At 36.9% G+C, this 15655-nt stretch overlaps 2 long non-coding RNA genes across 2 annotated transcripts in view; one reads left to right on the forward strand and one right to left on the reverse strand.

The window, feature by feature from the left end:
* Nucleotides 1–15655, forward strand: part of LOC110480443 (uncharacterized) — a 204759-nt gene that overhangs the window by 86371 nt on the left and 102733 nt on the right. The window lies entirely within an intron of this gene.
* The window catches only part of LOC110480444 (uncharacterized), a 53103-nt gene continuing 37522 nt past the window's right edge, over nucleotides 75–15655 (reverse strand). The window contains exon 3 of the long non-coding RNA XR_002467111.1: nucleotides 75–119. This is a non-coding gene — a long non-coding RNA (uncharacterized LOC110480444). The remainder of the gene's footprint in view (nucleotides 120–15655) is intronic.

A 15655-nucleotide genomic window follows, 5' to 3' on the forward strand; every position in this document is an offset into this window, starting at 1 on the left:
GTGTCTGTAGATTGAAGTCAGCAAAACCTTCCTCATTCCAGCAGCATTGACTGATTCAATTTCGATGCATCTCTTTTCCATGTATGAACTGTATCACCAATATGCAGAAGGTCAGCTCACTACAGCAAGGAATATTAACAGTGCATTTCAATTCTTTTTTGTGTTTTGCATCTAAATGACAAAATTGCTGTTGATGCATCACTTCATAGTCATATCTAATGTGTTTTCTTGGAGTTACATCTAACTTGAAGGTTATTTGTCTCTGTTAGCAAATATTAAACAATCAGTGGTAGCTTTCCCTGCCCACCTTTCCCTCCCCAACTGCAAGTTCATACTAAAAGCATCCTTATTAACTCAGCACATAAACCCAGCACTTCAATTCTTGCTGATCAGTGATATTCATATCAAGTTTGTGAGCAAGTGATAAAAAATCCAAATGGAACTTCTGTGGTATGCAAAACCCACTCATATTTGAAGAACTGCTCTGAAGAGAAGCCATGGATTGTCAAAGAGGGACTGCTGAATGCTCTCTGTCAGCCCAGCAGCAGCCTTCTTCTTGAAAAAAGAACCCCAAGTAGTGCAGTGGAGACACTGAGCAAGCTGCAATATGGAGTTTTCACTGCCATTCTACAGCGCTTTGTAAATCAATTAAAAGTAGAAAGCAGTCTAATCTCTCAGTTCTAAAATATCTTGAGGTATTTTTTGCCACATCTTCCCTGATTGTTCTATAGAAAACTGGATATAACTGTGCCATGCTGGGGGAAAAAAAAAAAGCCTACAAGTTTTCTCCAGGGTATTTCAAAGACCTAATCCTAATATCAGATTGAAAAAGCTCTGCTCTACAATTTTAATGTTTTGAAATGTAAATTGAGTCATTGGCATAATTTAACTTTATCTGATTACTAATATTATAATAAGGAATTTGAGAAAATTTACAATTAAATTTCTTTACATCTTTCTTTCAGAATAGCCATTTCTTTCAGAATATTGTTCCTTTAAATATCCTTAATTATCAATAGTAAAAAGTGGACCTTCCTGAACATTACAGACTGTCTCAACAGCTGTGAAATAATAGTAGTTTTTGCATTGTTTTGCAATGAAAAAGTGGCTCATAGTTTTATTGCAAGTAGTTCATTTAAAGAAAAAACACTTGTATTATGAAAACGCTTGTTCTTTTTACTTGGGTCTCTATAGGTTTTTTATCTCTTCAATCATTTTCATTTACTTCTTTAGCAAAAATACATATCCCAATGGCTTAGAACATACTTTTTTGTTCTTCACTTCTTACATTGTAACTTCTGTCCTTTTGTTTTATCTGTTTGTTTTTCTTGTATGTCACATATTAATTTTATTGAAAAAGAGCACATCTTTGTAATGAGTTATATCTGATTTCACTCACACCTAATATCACCTTGTGTTTACTCCAACATTCACATTTAAAGACAATGAATCTGCTTCACTTTTGTTCTATAAATAGAGAAGCTAAATCTTAATTATTTTTTCTGTCTGTATTTAGCCATGCATATGAATGTTACTGATCACTATATATGTACTATTGAATTTAGTTTTAACCCCAAATTGTATTCTTCACAATAAATACCACGTCTGAAATAATTAACTTGTTTTTATACGGACACATGTCAAATGCTGAGACACCTGTCTTATTGATCTTGGTTTCTTTCAGTCCAGAATTTCTGATTGATGACACTATGTTAGAGCTATGCAAGCTTATATTTTCCTTTTATGCTTTCCTTATTCAGGCTGGATTCCCAAAGATAACATGCAAGTGTCAGGCATGAAATTTTACAATCCTCCTGTATTCCTTTCTTCATGAATTTGTAGCATGCTATAAAAGCCAAGCTGCTTAAAAGGATTTTATATTTTAGCCAAGCTTTCACCTCCTAAGTGTATAAACCTTTATAAATATATCCTTAAATTTACAGTTAAAAACAGTTCATAATAAGAAAACTATCTACATTTTCCCTCCGTAGCAATGTTACAACTTCCTTTAAAATAAAATAAATTGCTTTGAGAGGAATTTTTGAAAACAAAGTCTAGAAGAAATGGCACTACATCAAGCTAAATAAATCTGTCTAAAAATACTTAAAGCAGTCTAATATTACATTAAAGATTCTGTTTAACTCCAAACAAGAGCATCTAGTGTTTCAGTGGAAAGTCTTCCAGAATCCTCTGTAGCAAAGAGAGCAAAAGCTTGCAAGATCCTTTGAAATTTTTATTCATATGAAAAGAGGAATGTTGGGTCAGGGAAATTTCACCTGAACAGAGTAAGGGTGTTGTTCTGGGCTGCAGCACTTTATGTATGTAGAAGTGCAGTTCATATACCCTGTTAGAAGGGGGGTTTGGTGAACCAGTAGCTTATTTTGTAGCTTTTCAACATGTGGAATTTGTGGAACAGCTGCAGTCAAAACATGCCAATTTGACAAGCCAAGGTAATACATCATCAATAATTCTCTGGAGAATAAAGGGTGTTGTTGGATTTTCCCCTCAGATATTTCAAGATATTCTTATCATTTCTGAGCTGGGCTAAGTCCTGGGTAAGTCATGCATGGCATTATGCCTGTGCTGTGAAATGCACTTTGCACCCTGCTGGGAACAACATTGATGTCCTGGGTACTACAAAGGACAGGTGATGCAGAAAACAGGATTGGACTGAAACCGCATGAGAACAATGGGCAGGGGTTTAAAATGTCACATTGGTAAATTTGTTTAGTTTTATATGTTTCTACTCTAGCAGATTTAATGATATGCCTGTTTATATTAGGTATAGATAAGAACTTTCTGGAGAAATTCTGATCCTCCCTACTTAATCCTTCTCCCACTTCTGCCTTCAGAGCTTTTTTTATTATTCCCTTCTTCTGGAAAAGAAATACTTGCTACTTCATACTTCTCATTACATCCAATAAAACATTCTTTTTTCAGTCTTCCCTGCAGAGTTTCTTTGCCAGTGGGTACTGTACTACACCCACCTTTGCCTAAACTGCTGGCACCAGCTTCTGCAGAGCTTGAGGACAGATGGTATATTTTATCTGGTTTTTGTGTGTTCTCAGAACCCTTTATGGGCCTCTGTAAAGTTAATAAAATCTTTATTATTAATATTGCATTGGTTTTACCCTCTTTCTGACCAGAAGAATATTGCAAAAGGTTTTTTTCTGGTTTTGGTGCTATTGGAATCAGGGGATTACAGAAAAACCAAAATGATTTTATGAGAATTATTTAGGTGTTTACCTTTTTTATAATTTTCTTCATTTCTTGGCTTTTGCTCCCGCTCAGGCAGATTTTTCATTTTAATCGGATTGCTCTACCCATCCCAATTATGTTTTGTGCTTTGCATTGTGTCTCTTAGCAGCACCTCATTCCAGGAGAGGATAACTGGGAACCAGATATCTGAAAATGGAAAAGCTTAACAATAAGCAGCTAATGCATTGGGTCTGGATGCTTCCTAGGAGCCCCAGGGAAACTGGCCAAAGCACAGGTCCAGCAGAAGTTGAATACATCATTTTATGTCCCAGGGTAAGGTCCCCAGGAAGCTTAAGTCATTCTTAGACTATGTATAGCTTTTATCCAATGACAGAGGGGATTATTTTTGCACAGACCTCTTTTGCCTTGCATGGAAGGAGGAAAAACTGCTTCCTGTGGTCAGAACAGTATTGTGCTTTTATATGGAAAGAAAGCTATTTACTTTTTCTGGCATTATTTCCTTTTCCTCTGAGGAACTTACACTTTATAGAGACAGCAGTCAACAAGGAGACCATGCTGCTCCCCAGTTTGCTGCCATTAACAAAATCAAGGGCAGCAATGGTTCAGGGCCTCTGAACAGACAGCTCTTCACTCTTGCAGTCCAAATGAATTGTGAAAGCAGAGTCTAGCTTAGTCTCCATGGAGAAAGATGGCAAATTGTGTATTCTTGCACAACATATGTTTAGACGTTCTTTATTCCTTTCTCTATCAGGCTTTTTCCTTCCATCTATGACCTCAAGCAGGCTGCTCCTTTGTCTCAAACCACCATTTGGCTACATGCTCACTCTCCTTCCTTCAAAGCACCTGCTTTGATCTCCTTCAGCAGAGTGCCAGCAAAGCTGACAAAGGCAGAGGTTTGCCTTTTCATGTGCTTGCTAGATTGTTAGTCAAGAGCAGCAGAGAAACACTGTGCAGGCTGTCAATGCAGTTTAAAAAATCATAATATTCTAAGTTGCCACAGAGGGCTTGTTCAGTGGAGCAGAAGTCCTCCAAGAACCAGTTCTCTGGGGCTGTTCTCATCTCACGTCAGAGGAAGACATTGCTAAGGCTTCCCCCACAAATGTTGCAGAGTATATAATTAGCCTGCAACAAAAATTAGGGTATAAAATTTAGAGCAATTTTCTTAGGAAAGCTGCTCTAAATAAAGCAGTTATTGCCAGTTCAATGAAGTTCCACTCTGTTTAACTTATCACAAAAATATCAGTTTTTGTATTTGACAGTTTCTATAAGGAGAAATTATTTTCTGAGGGCCACCTCATGCTCTTCTATCCAGCTCACAGAAGACCCCTCTTAGCATCTTCTGCCAAATTGAAGAAGGCAAAGAGTTAGCCACCTCTTTGTATTAATATTTTTTAGTATAACATCTGCCCCTCTTGGTTTTCACTCTGTGATCAAAATTCCCTCAGTTCTGAATAAAAGCTGAGTAAGGACCTTGGGGGATTGCCTGTGGGTACTTGGAGACTGCTGGCATCAGGCTGGAGTGAGTTGCTGTGAGATGAGCTCGTTCCCTGGTATTTCCCCCTGTCAGAGCCACAGATGTGCTTCATTTCATTAGGTGTAGCTGTGGGCATACTGCCATCCACTCTGCTGCTGCCTTATCCCACTACTGCTGAAGGCCAAATAATCATAATCATTTCAAGTTGATAGCACAGTATGTTTCCCCAGGGAATGCTATTCAAATTAAATCAGTCATACCAACAATAATTTTATAATTATATAAAGGGAGCCCTCTACTTCAGTAATTTTTCTGAAAAAAAATTGTGCATCCTATCAAATGGTTATTGCATCTTCCAGAGTCTTTTCTCCCCACAAATCTTGATACTCTGCCTTCTTTTATGTGAAAAAAATTATTATTCTGATAATTAGCATGTGTAAGTGCAATCAGTGTCAAAATAAAAACAAATGTAAATTTCAGAATTTATCTCTGATGTAGGCACTGGCTGCCACAAGATGATTTTCTGTTGTTGATGGCAATAAGTCATTGATTAGCCTCATTTTGAAAGCACTGAAGGCCAGATTAATTATTCCAGTCACACTCAATGGAGAATTAAATTTTCTCATGAAATCACTGTGATTGATATTTCTTGGTCAGTCTCAGGCTCTGCAGCTCCAAGTTAAGCAAGGAGCTCTATTTTGAATGTCCAGAGTAATTTCCTGGTGTCACTTGAATGCTTGTAGGAGCAGATGGGCATAAGACCTGGAGAAAAACTGAGCCTGAGGGATCTGTTGTAGTAAGCTGGGACACAGACTCAGAGAATCATGGAATTGTTTGGGTTGGAAGGAACCCTAAGGCCCATCTAGTTCCAGGGCTTGGGAGTGAGGAGTGACAGATGATCCCTTTGCAAGTGGGATATTATTCAAATATAATGCCAGTCCTACCTTTTTGTATTAATTCTCCCATTTTCTACAGCAGAGCAATAATTAGAGTAGAAAAATAACCTCATTTCTTCTATTGCAAGCAGATTGCTGAACGCTTGTGATGCTCTGAGTTAGATAAGCAAATTCAGTTTAGGAGCAGGATAAGGCCTCTTTTTAGGCTAGATCAAATCGATTACAAAAGAACTAGAGCTAAAAGTGCTCCACCTTTTTAGAATGGGATGATTTATATCTCCTTTATGAACAGGAGATAAAATGTTCTGCTTCTTATACTCTCCACAGAAATAAAACAGAACTAAAAATAAGTCCTAATGCAGACAAGTGTAAAATAGATCTCACAGCAGAGAAGTATTCATGAGCAAATGAGTTAATGATTTCTGACTGGTTGGGGCATATATGAAAATATTAAACATAACCTTTCCTAAGTGTGTGTGGTTTTATTCCATTATTAGCAATGAGCAGCATCAAATGGCAGGAATTGCGAAATCCTTCCCTGGATGAGGCTGAATCCAGGTTTGAGACATAACTTCAGTAGCATGAAGGTGAATTTTGTATGTCCCTTTGTCACTCATTTTCCTGTACTCTAGACTACTTAAATGTATAGATATGCAATGACTGATTACTTTAAGGTGGTCAGGAAAGTTTTCCCAAGAGACACGAATGGTCAAAATCTAATAATGAATTTGATTCTCAGTCACAGAAGACATCTGGATTTTATGCTTGTCTTAGTTTATCACATGTGTTCCTGTTATCATCAAGGTCCAGTGAAAAGCTCAATTTCAGGAGATTTCTGGTGGGTAGGATAACAACTAAATTCTTGATCTAACTGTGACTGTGGCTTTTGTTCTGGTAGGTTGCTTTTTTGTCTATCTTTAGAAAATAATTTAAAATTCAAATGAACACTTCTGCTCTCAGAGAGAGATAAAACTGATGTAAGTTTTTATCATAGTATCCCATTCTCAGTTTGGCAGTTCCTGAGAAATAAAATACTGGGTTATATTGTAATCAGTCACTGGTATGTTTTGGAGGCTAAGGTTCTGCAAACAAAATTTCAGAATTAAGTTTGCCTGTCCATTTCAGCTGCTCTAGAAATAAATGCTTCAGCTCAGTTCAGTTTTGCTGGTCAGGAATGTAGATCCTTTGTCTCTCATCAAAGAAGAAAAAGGTCTTTTTCATCATTAATTTCTACATCTTCTTAAAATGGTATAAAATTACTTGTCCACTGAAAAATATGAGTCTCATTCCCAGCAACTGATTCATCAAAGTGCACATTGCTACTTCTCATGTATTAGTCTCCTTCCATCACAAACCACATTAATGTAGCATATTGATGTAATTAGTCTTTTAACACCTACAGAGACACTGCACACGTCACACTGTGCCTCATCAGTGCAATAAAGGTTACAGGGAGAGCTGTATCAAAGACCATGTGCATGCTGTATATACATGATCTTATAGTCCACTCTTCGTGCTACTTTTTGGCCCTTGAATTTACATCAGGCCATAGCCTGTGGTTGCACCTTAGAAGTCCTGCATAGCTGTGGGCAAGGACAGTGCTCAGCTCTCATTGGGAAGGTGATACCATTTTCTTCTGATTTTGTGGTAACAGGGTGCTCTTGCTGTGCTGCTGCTGACTGGAAGATACTAATGTTGGGAGAGAAGCTGTCACTCCCTAAGCTCCTTCTTTGCCCCATACAGCCTATGGTCACCCATGCATCAGTGAGCAGTGGCCACCCTCAGGTCAGGAGATGTCTTTTGCCTTGGGCTGTCATTGCAGACATACCTTGTTATTCATTAAATGCACTAATTAGGCATTTTCTTAATTATATGATTATAGTTTCCTCATCTTAGTGATTTTCCTGTGATTTGACTTGTGTGACATCAGTTTACTGAATCTTCTGATGTAGCATTTAAAATGCTTTCTTTTGTTTTGAGTATTAGTCTAGAAGTACAGGTTTCACAGTGTTTGCTTTCCCCAGGACAGGGATTTGACCTAAATATTGGAGCCCTCATTGTCATTATAAAGATATTGTTTCCTTCTTTGACCATGTCTAGCCATGAAGTTTTTGACCAAAATTTCAGGGTCATTAGAAAATGATAATTTCACTTAGCTGGAATTCTCTTGTGTACCAATTTCTCCTCAGTCAAACCCCTCGCTTCTTTCTTCCCAGGGCATGCTACCAGCATTTGTTGGGTCTGCCTTTGACCTTTAATAAACTAATTTATATTCCCTAATATAATTTTTTCCTCTTCAGTCTTTTCAACTCCTAGTTACCCCACCTCTGCATAACAAATTTGTTTTTTCCTTTCTTTTTCCTTTTCTTTTGGTCATATTTTTATCATATAAGGGATAATGGGAGCAAAAGAAATTGTATGATACTGCTTCTACTGATTAAATTAGAACTAGAGTGCCTACTGCTTAGGGCAACCTTTAACAGCTTGGTAATGTGATAAACTGGAAACAGACAGACCAGTAAAACTTCCTTTTTCGCCTAAATTCTGTTTTCTGCTTACATTAACTACATCATTACTATCCTCTGTGCTGGCAGCAATGCTTAGCATTAATCCAAATTAAAGAATTCATGAGACACAAAAAATAGTGACAAGCTTGGACTGGACTATGACCAACATCATATGGATTTATAGGAGAAAGAAATGCAGCTATGAATAAATAGCCTTTCAGGAGTTAAATTCTTCCTTTACTATTTTGACTGGGCACTGTTGCCCGAACTTTACTGTTGCTCTTTGAGATCAGCCTTTAAAGTCTGTTCTTCAAATAACCAGTTTTCCAATTTTTTAAAATGACTTTTATTAATACTGTTGCTATTGATAACAGTTCACAGAAAACTCATGGGTAAGAATGCAAAGGCACAGAAACCACATCCTCTCTGAGTGGCTAAAGACCAGGGCCCTGGGACATTTAATGTCAGATGACAGGAAAAAAGTTATCAACTGGGAATAGTGTTTTAATTGCTCTTTAAGTATTATAATTAAACAATAACTGCAACATATGCTGGTTGTTTGCCACTGGTACTCACTGGACTTCTATGTGGTAAAGCAATGGCATTGCCAGAATATATCTGAGTCTGCAGAAAATGGATGAAGCAGTTGCTAGATTCATGTCAGGCTGACTGACCTGCACCTGCATCTTAGGGCTAACATATTCTTTTTGGAATTTTTGATTTAAGGAGGGGAAGTTCTGGTCTTAGATCAAGTCTTGGAGGGCATCTCCCACCCTACACAGTTAATGACAGAGAAACCTTTGCCATTGAAATAGTTCTGCTGCTTTACAGACCAGGGAAGTTGCCCTACAAGCCTTGTACCTAATTCTGAATAATTAAGCAACTAAAATACACAATTGTCATGCTCAAAATTATAGGTGAAAAAAAATATTTTGAGAACACTGGAATATGCAATAGATGTTTGAAGTACATTACCAGTGTTAATGAACACAAAAGCCCAGGAGGAAATTTGGCATTTTGTCAAAATCTAAGTTATTAAAATGCCATTCTGCTACTGACCTTTTGATTTCTTCATTAGATGCATACAAAGAGAACAGCTCAGTTTCAAAAACAGTATTTTGAAATTAAGAATGTCAGCAGCTTAAAATGAAGTGCTTTTACTAAAATTTGGGAAACTTGTTTTGGTATTGTTGACTGGTATTTTTGAATCTTTTTCATTACTTACATTCACTCTGTTTCAGACCCTCCAGAAGTTCACATCCTGAAATTCCTTGTAGACTAAAAATTTCATTGGCCAAAATCCTGCATACTGTATATTACATCTGGCACCTCCTGTGGTACTGAAAACTGTATAAACATACAGAAAGATTATTTGTCTTTAGTATCACATAATTTGAGATTTTCAATACTCAGATTTCCTGACTGGAAGTTGATCAGTGTTTTCTGGACTTTTGGAGGCCCTTCTATATTAGATGCAGTTTTTTTCTATCCAATCTCTACTGCATGAGGCTCCAGTGGAAAGTAACCATCAGCTACTGAACTCACACTTTGGGAAAGAATGAGCTAAGGTTCATTTGTATATTTTTCTTCATTTTCCCTAAATCAGATTTTGGTGCTTTTAGGATGAAATACCTTATTTTATGGTGGAAACATAAAGAAGATAGTAATTTCTGGGATTCTGGGTGGGACCTGAACATGATGGGGTTCAGAGATTTCATGAGAATTTGAATAATGAAGGGTTGTTTTGACATCTGTGGGAGCATCTGCAAGATTGCACTTTAAATTCTCACATTCGACCTTCCAATATAATTTCAAAATTACAATAATGCAGTCTTACTGCAAATAGGAACAGTTGGTTCCTTAAATGAAAATGACTGGTAATTGCAATTTTATTTTTTATTAGAAAGATAATTAATTTTTCCTCAAGTAATTTGCAATAATGCCTGTGTGTTCAGGTGTTGCTACTGTCAGAGACCACTAAATATTTGAACACCTTTTGTCTTTGATGGGACAGCAACAGCTAAATCCCAAACCACTGATTTTTTTGTTAGGAGCATCTGTGTTTGAGTTATTTTCTGGTACTAAGGGAAGAGACAGGAGACAGAAGAGGTTTCTCATTCACTCCCAGCCACTTGCTGGCCCTGCAGTTGGTGGCCAGGGCTGTTCTCAGCAGTGCTGCTGCTGGAGAAAAGCAGTGAGCTCCTGAAGCACTGAGGCTGTCACATCCTCAGAAAAACAGACTATGTGAAACTCATGGATTGTTCCTGTGAGTAGGAAAGAGGCTAAATTTATGGGTAAAAAACTTTGCATAGGAAATATTAATGTTTGGTTTTGAATATTATGGTATGGTCAAAATCTCATCCTGACTCTGCGGAAGCTGTTGAAGGTCATTGGCTTGTGCTGAAGTCAGCAATGGGGGCTGTTCTTCGCAGCCATTGAAATCTTCCCTGTATTTCAGTGAAAAATATGTGCTTATTATCATAGCACTATTGCATTCATTATCTCAGTGGGAAGAGTGACAAATGTAGTGCCAACAGGGGTGTATATATGTGTATATATGAGTATATACATATATATATATATATGGCTAAATTTACAGAATGTGTCTTGACCCACTTGTGTTCTACGGGTCAGTGACAGTCAAACACTAAGGGACCTTCCTTGGTTTTTGTTCCTCTCCTGGATTTCCCATAGTCTCACAGCAAAGTAAAACAAACTTTAAATCTCAAACACTCTTTGGAGGGATGGGTATACTCTACTCATGTTAAAAGACACTCAGGGGTGATACAGACCCAAACTGTTCTTATAAGGAATAAACTCAGAGACAAACTCAAGAGCTATAATTCTACTAAAACCACAGTAAGTTACACGGATGCAGACACGTGTGCCAGACAGAAGACAGTATTTTGCATGTAAAACACAATGCAGAAGTGCAGCCTGGTGCTCTGTACCTGGCTGGAGCAGTGCTACAGTGCAATCCCAGATTGTTTCAGTGCTATTCAGTGCTTCAGTCACAGAAATACTGCTTTATAGTACATTTCCTAGTACATTTGCACTGTTACTCATCCTAACATTTTAACAATAAAAGTATGTCTTTCATTCCAATATCTCAAAATATTTGTAAAGTGCTATAGGTAAGTACTAGGGGACTAATTTGCAGAGTTTTGCACATATATTCTTTATTACATTTTATTTTGTCAACTTCCAACATCAATCTACAGTTTTATAGTTAGAGTGATAAAAATATATTATGTATTTCATGTAATGATTTGTATGACTCAGTACCTGTAAATGCAACTGATATGAGTGAGGAATGAAATTGCATAGTTGCTCTGAAAACAAGGCTGCTTGTGTGACTAAATGGCAATTTGGTTTTGTGACATCAGGGGACGTTTCACATATTTTGTTTCAGCATGTCACATCAAGTCATTAAGAACAATTATGATCCCTTTTTAAATCAGTAAAGGTACAATATTTTCAAGCATATGTATCCTTGTTCCCCCACCCACCTCTATTTCTTTTTTCTCCCTGTAATCTAAGCACAAGCTTTCTGATTTTTCTTATGTGCTCCCTACAGGAGTTGGGTAAGTCTCAGAACCAAAGAGTTCTTGTTTAGCTCCTCTCTGGAGCCTGGACCAGATGGTACAAAAGAACACACATCCCCAAGGAGTTGCATAAAAAGTCTGTGGAGGCCTGGTACACAGTGGAGCTGTACTGCCTAAAACATTTGCATAAATCTTCCTGCAGTTCCATTAAACAATGTCTGTGGCTGGGACAAAATAAAAGCTTTGGAGTCCTTCTAGCTGGGGATTTCTTTAATTTGATTGTTAGAATTTCTTTAGCTACAAAACAAAAATGAGGTTATGTGGCAATTCAGACTTTCTTTCACAAACCGCAAAGAATAAAATCTTTTTTTTTATGAAGTACTGATATGACCAGAATTTCTGGATCTGTTTTGAATGACTTAATTTGTTTTGAGATGATCAGTCAATGAAAATGTATTCATCTGATCTGCACCCTACTTCCAGTTCTCATTTGCTCCTTCTAGATAGATCTGCCTGCCAAGCATCATTTTGGTGAAGTTTTGAGATGTGGGATCTCTGTGAAAAAGATTTCACTTTAGTTGCCACCCAAATGATTTCAATCCATGTATGAACATTAAAGAATACTGTGAATCACTTGCCTATTCAGCTCTTCTCTAGTTCTCATTCCCAGCAGTGCTGACAATGATAACACAACAGTACTTTTGGTCCCAAATTCAGGTTTATCTACCAGGAGTTACTACTGCTGTGTCTGTTAAAGCTTTCTCAGTTGTAAAAAGAAAATCAATATTCATTTGATGTTTGCAGCTTGAACCTACTAGGTAGAAATGTAACAATATTGCTGTTGTCAGCATAAGTCCAGAACTGAGCTGACAAACAGAAATTCAGAGGAATGAGTGAAAAAGCTTGTTAGTATGCCTGCCGTTACCCAAGGAAGAAGTGAGCATTTGAACATTACCAAAAAATGCTTTTTCAGTAGAAGGTTTGTTTACACAGCTCTTGTTTTAAGGGGATTTTTTTTTAAATATATATTTGTTAAAGAACTTATTAAATGTAGTGGTTGGAAGGGGGGACCTTAAAAATGCAGAATAATGCTTTTTAACACTTCTTCCCCATTTTCTTCATTTAAGTATTCCATTTGACTGAAAGTGAGAGTGTGCTGCTCTGCTGTTTTTACTTTTCTTTTCTTGCTTATCTTCCTAGAGAGAACCAGGGACTCCTTCAATTCATGCCTTTGATCAAGTCTTGCTCTTTTTCTGAGAATATCAGAATTCTGGGCCCTCAAGTCAAATTTTTTTTTGGCTTTGGTTTCTTTTAATACAAATATATTTCTAACTGAAGAGTCCTGTTTTCAAAACTGCATAACACACTTTGAAAGAGGATTTTAGCACATTTGTAAACATGTTTTGGTCTCATTTCAGGTTGAAAAATTCAACTTCCCTAAATATAAATACAGTATTTCTGTGTCTAATGTAAGCACGGAGTCATGGGAAATGAATGCCTTGATAATAAGGAAAGATCTAAAAATCATTGGGCAGAATCTGTCACAAGCTGTGTCAGAGAGATTGGCATGGGAGAGATATTCCATTCTTAGCCTCCAGAGCCAATTTGCAGGTTCATTTTGCTACAAAACCTCAATTGCTTGTGCAGGTATTCCTTCAGTAACATTTGTCTGTCCTTGTATCAAAGACTGCATAAAACTGATGGAAAAAATGAAATAATTAAAATAGATATGCAACGTAGGAAACAATTTGCAAGAATGGAAATCCTTCCTAGTGAAGCCATGCCCTTGAGCCTGGAAGGGATCCTGCCTGGGCTACCGCAGCTCTTGGCTATGTACAAAACGAGCAGCAGGGGCACAGTCCTGGGAGATTCCCCTGGGAGAGCTCAAACCTCCGGGGAACAGCATTTTCCTTGGAAAGCTGCTCCTGACAGCGAAGGCAGCACCTCGCCGGGGGACATCAAAGGACAGGTGTGAGAGCTGAAGCAAAGCTTCTCCCAAAATATCTGTTCTGTTTCCCTGATGCTTTAAACATGTGAAGGTGTGAAAAGCTGCTCATTCATCAGTTCAGTGGGTACCACCCAAAGAGTGTGGGAAAGGAAGCTTTTAGTTAGGGATTTCTTAAAATCAAAGCCATGCGAATTTAAAAGCAGGAAGGTAAGGGAAGAGGTGGTGTGTGTGAAATCATTTGTGCTGATTTTAGAAACAGTGACCAAATGAATCATACCCAGATGGCAACACTGCTGAAGTTTTGTTTCAAACTACAGCTCTGATTTGCAAGCTAATGCTTTCATTGCAAAGCTGTGGCTTTTTTGGTAATTTTTTTTTTTTAATTCTCCAGTCTTAATTTTGTTCAGATCAAGTGGTTTTGATATATTTAGCAAAAAATGTTCTTACAGAGATTTAAAAATATGAGGGTTCTTGATACAAACTTTATGCAAAGTTGTCAGAAACCCACTCTACTGGCTAAATTGTCAGGTAACTTTCTTTCCTGGGAGGAGGAACTTGGATATAGATTGTAGTCGTAAGATGATTCATATGTTTCTTGCTCATCTCCCAACTGCGTCTCTCCTACATAAAATACAAGATGCAGTTTCTCCTAAAGATATCTGTGCAAGTCAGTCTCACACACATTTTATTTCTGTACACAGATAGGTGAACAATACAGATATAAACAGATTAAAATAGTTTGACAAGGAATACAGTTCTTAGAATTTTAGCTGATGCAGTAAATCTTCTGCATTTCTAGTCACTTGAACCAAAAAAACCCAAACAAGATCCTTGAGATTATTTTATTCTGGAGTTTAAAGATATATGGTTTTGTGCCATGTTTTGAGGATTAATATATGCCAGTCTCTTAAATATAAGCAGAATTTCTTTTTCTTTCAAAGGAGCATAAGCATTTTGAAAACACAAAACAATCCAGAATTGATTTACAGTGATTAGAAATGCTGTTCATATAGCCTGCTTTTTGGCAATGTGCAAGTGTAGTATCTGATGTGAAAATACTGTATTCTGAGCACAAAGGGTCCGGTTCTGCCAGCTTTCCATTCAGACAGTTCCATTAAGATAAATAAAAATTCTCAGGCTGGATTAAACTTTGCTACACTATACATAAATATTTTATCATACTAAGAAGATAATGAGTAGACTTTTTTTTCAAATGTATTAAAAAGAAGGAAGATCTTTGTTCTTTTTTCCATAAAAACATGGATTTTCAATGCATATGTCATTTAGTAATATGTCTGTAAAGATAGAAAGGATAACAATTTTATAAAAACCACCCCCAAATAATATTTTAGTATTCAAGAATGGAATGCATGACACTGAGGTACATTTATCCTATAAATTGGCTTGCACTGAAATTGGGAATCATCTAATATAATGACAAAAAGCTCCTCCAAAGGATAAAGTGATTCAGCTGACAAACTGGCAATTACTCACACAGACTTTTCAAGTCTGTCTTTAAATAAAACATTAGTTAAAACATTACGGTTATATGCCTCATGTCATCCACAGCAAGATGAATGCTGCATTACCTTCTATCAGTTACTTTCAATTAAAAATATTTAAAAGCATGTTGATGTAACTGGAAATACACGGGCTTTAGATTTTTGGAACAGTGAAATTTACTTTTTGATGATGACTAGCAAAGACTAATGAAAATGGTATATCAGTTAATTTGAAGGCTACAGAATTTTATTCATTAATAGGAAATCTACATCAAATACATACTTCATAACCACTATTGAGCATAACTACTGTAATTGCAGACCCAAATAACACCAGACTGGATTGCTTTTACTTGCCCTGTTGTTTTCTGCCCCATGGTTAGGTATTTACAGCAGTTGTGATTCTTTGGTTGCTCTTTTCAACACACAGGCTTTAGGATAATAAAGCACCATGGCCAATGAATATTACCAGAAGGCATTAATTCAGTCAGTTTACCATAATTTATTAGGCAGCACACAAACTAATAATCTGTTCCTGTGTTAAATATTATGACAGTGAAGAAG

This window comes from Lonchura striata, chromosome 14, assembly GCF_046129695.1.
Source record: "Lonchura striata isolate bLonStr1 chromosome 14, bLonStr1.mat, whole genome shotgun sequence".
Taxonomy (NCBI): domain Eukaryota; kingdom Metazoa; phylum Chordata; class Aves; order Passeriformes; family Estrildidae; genus Lonchura; species Lonchura striata.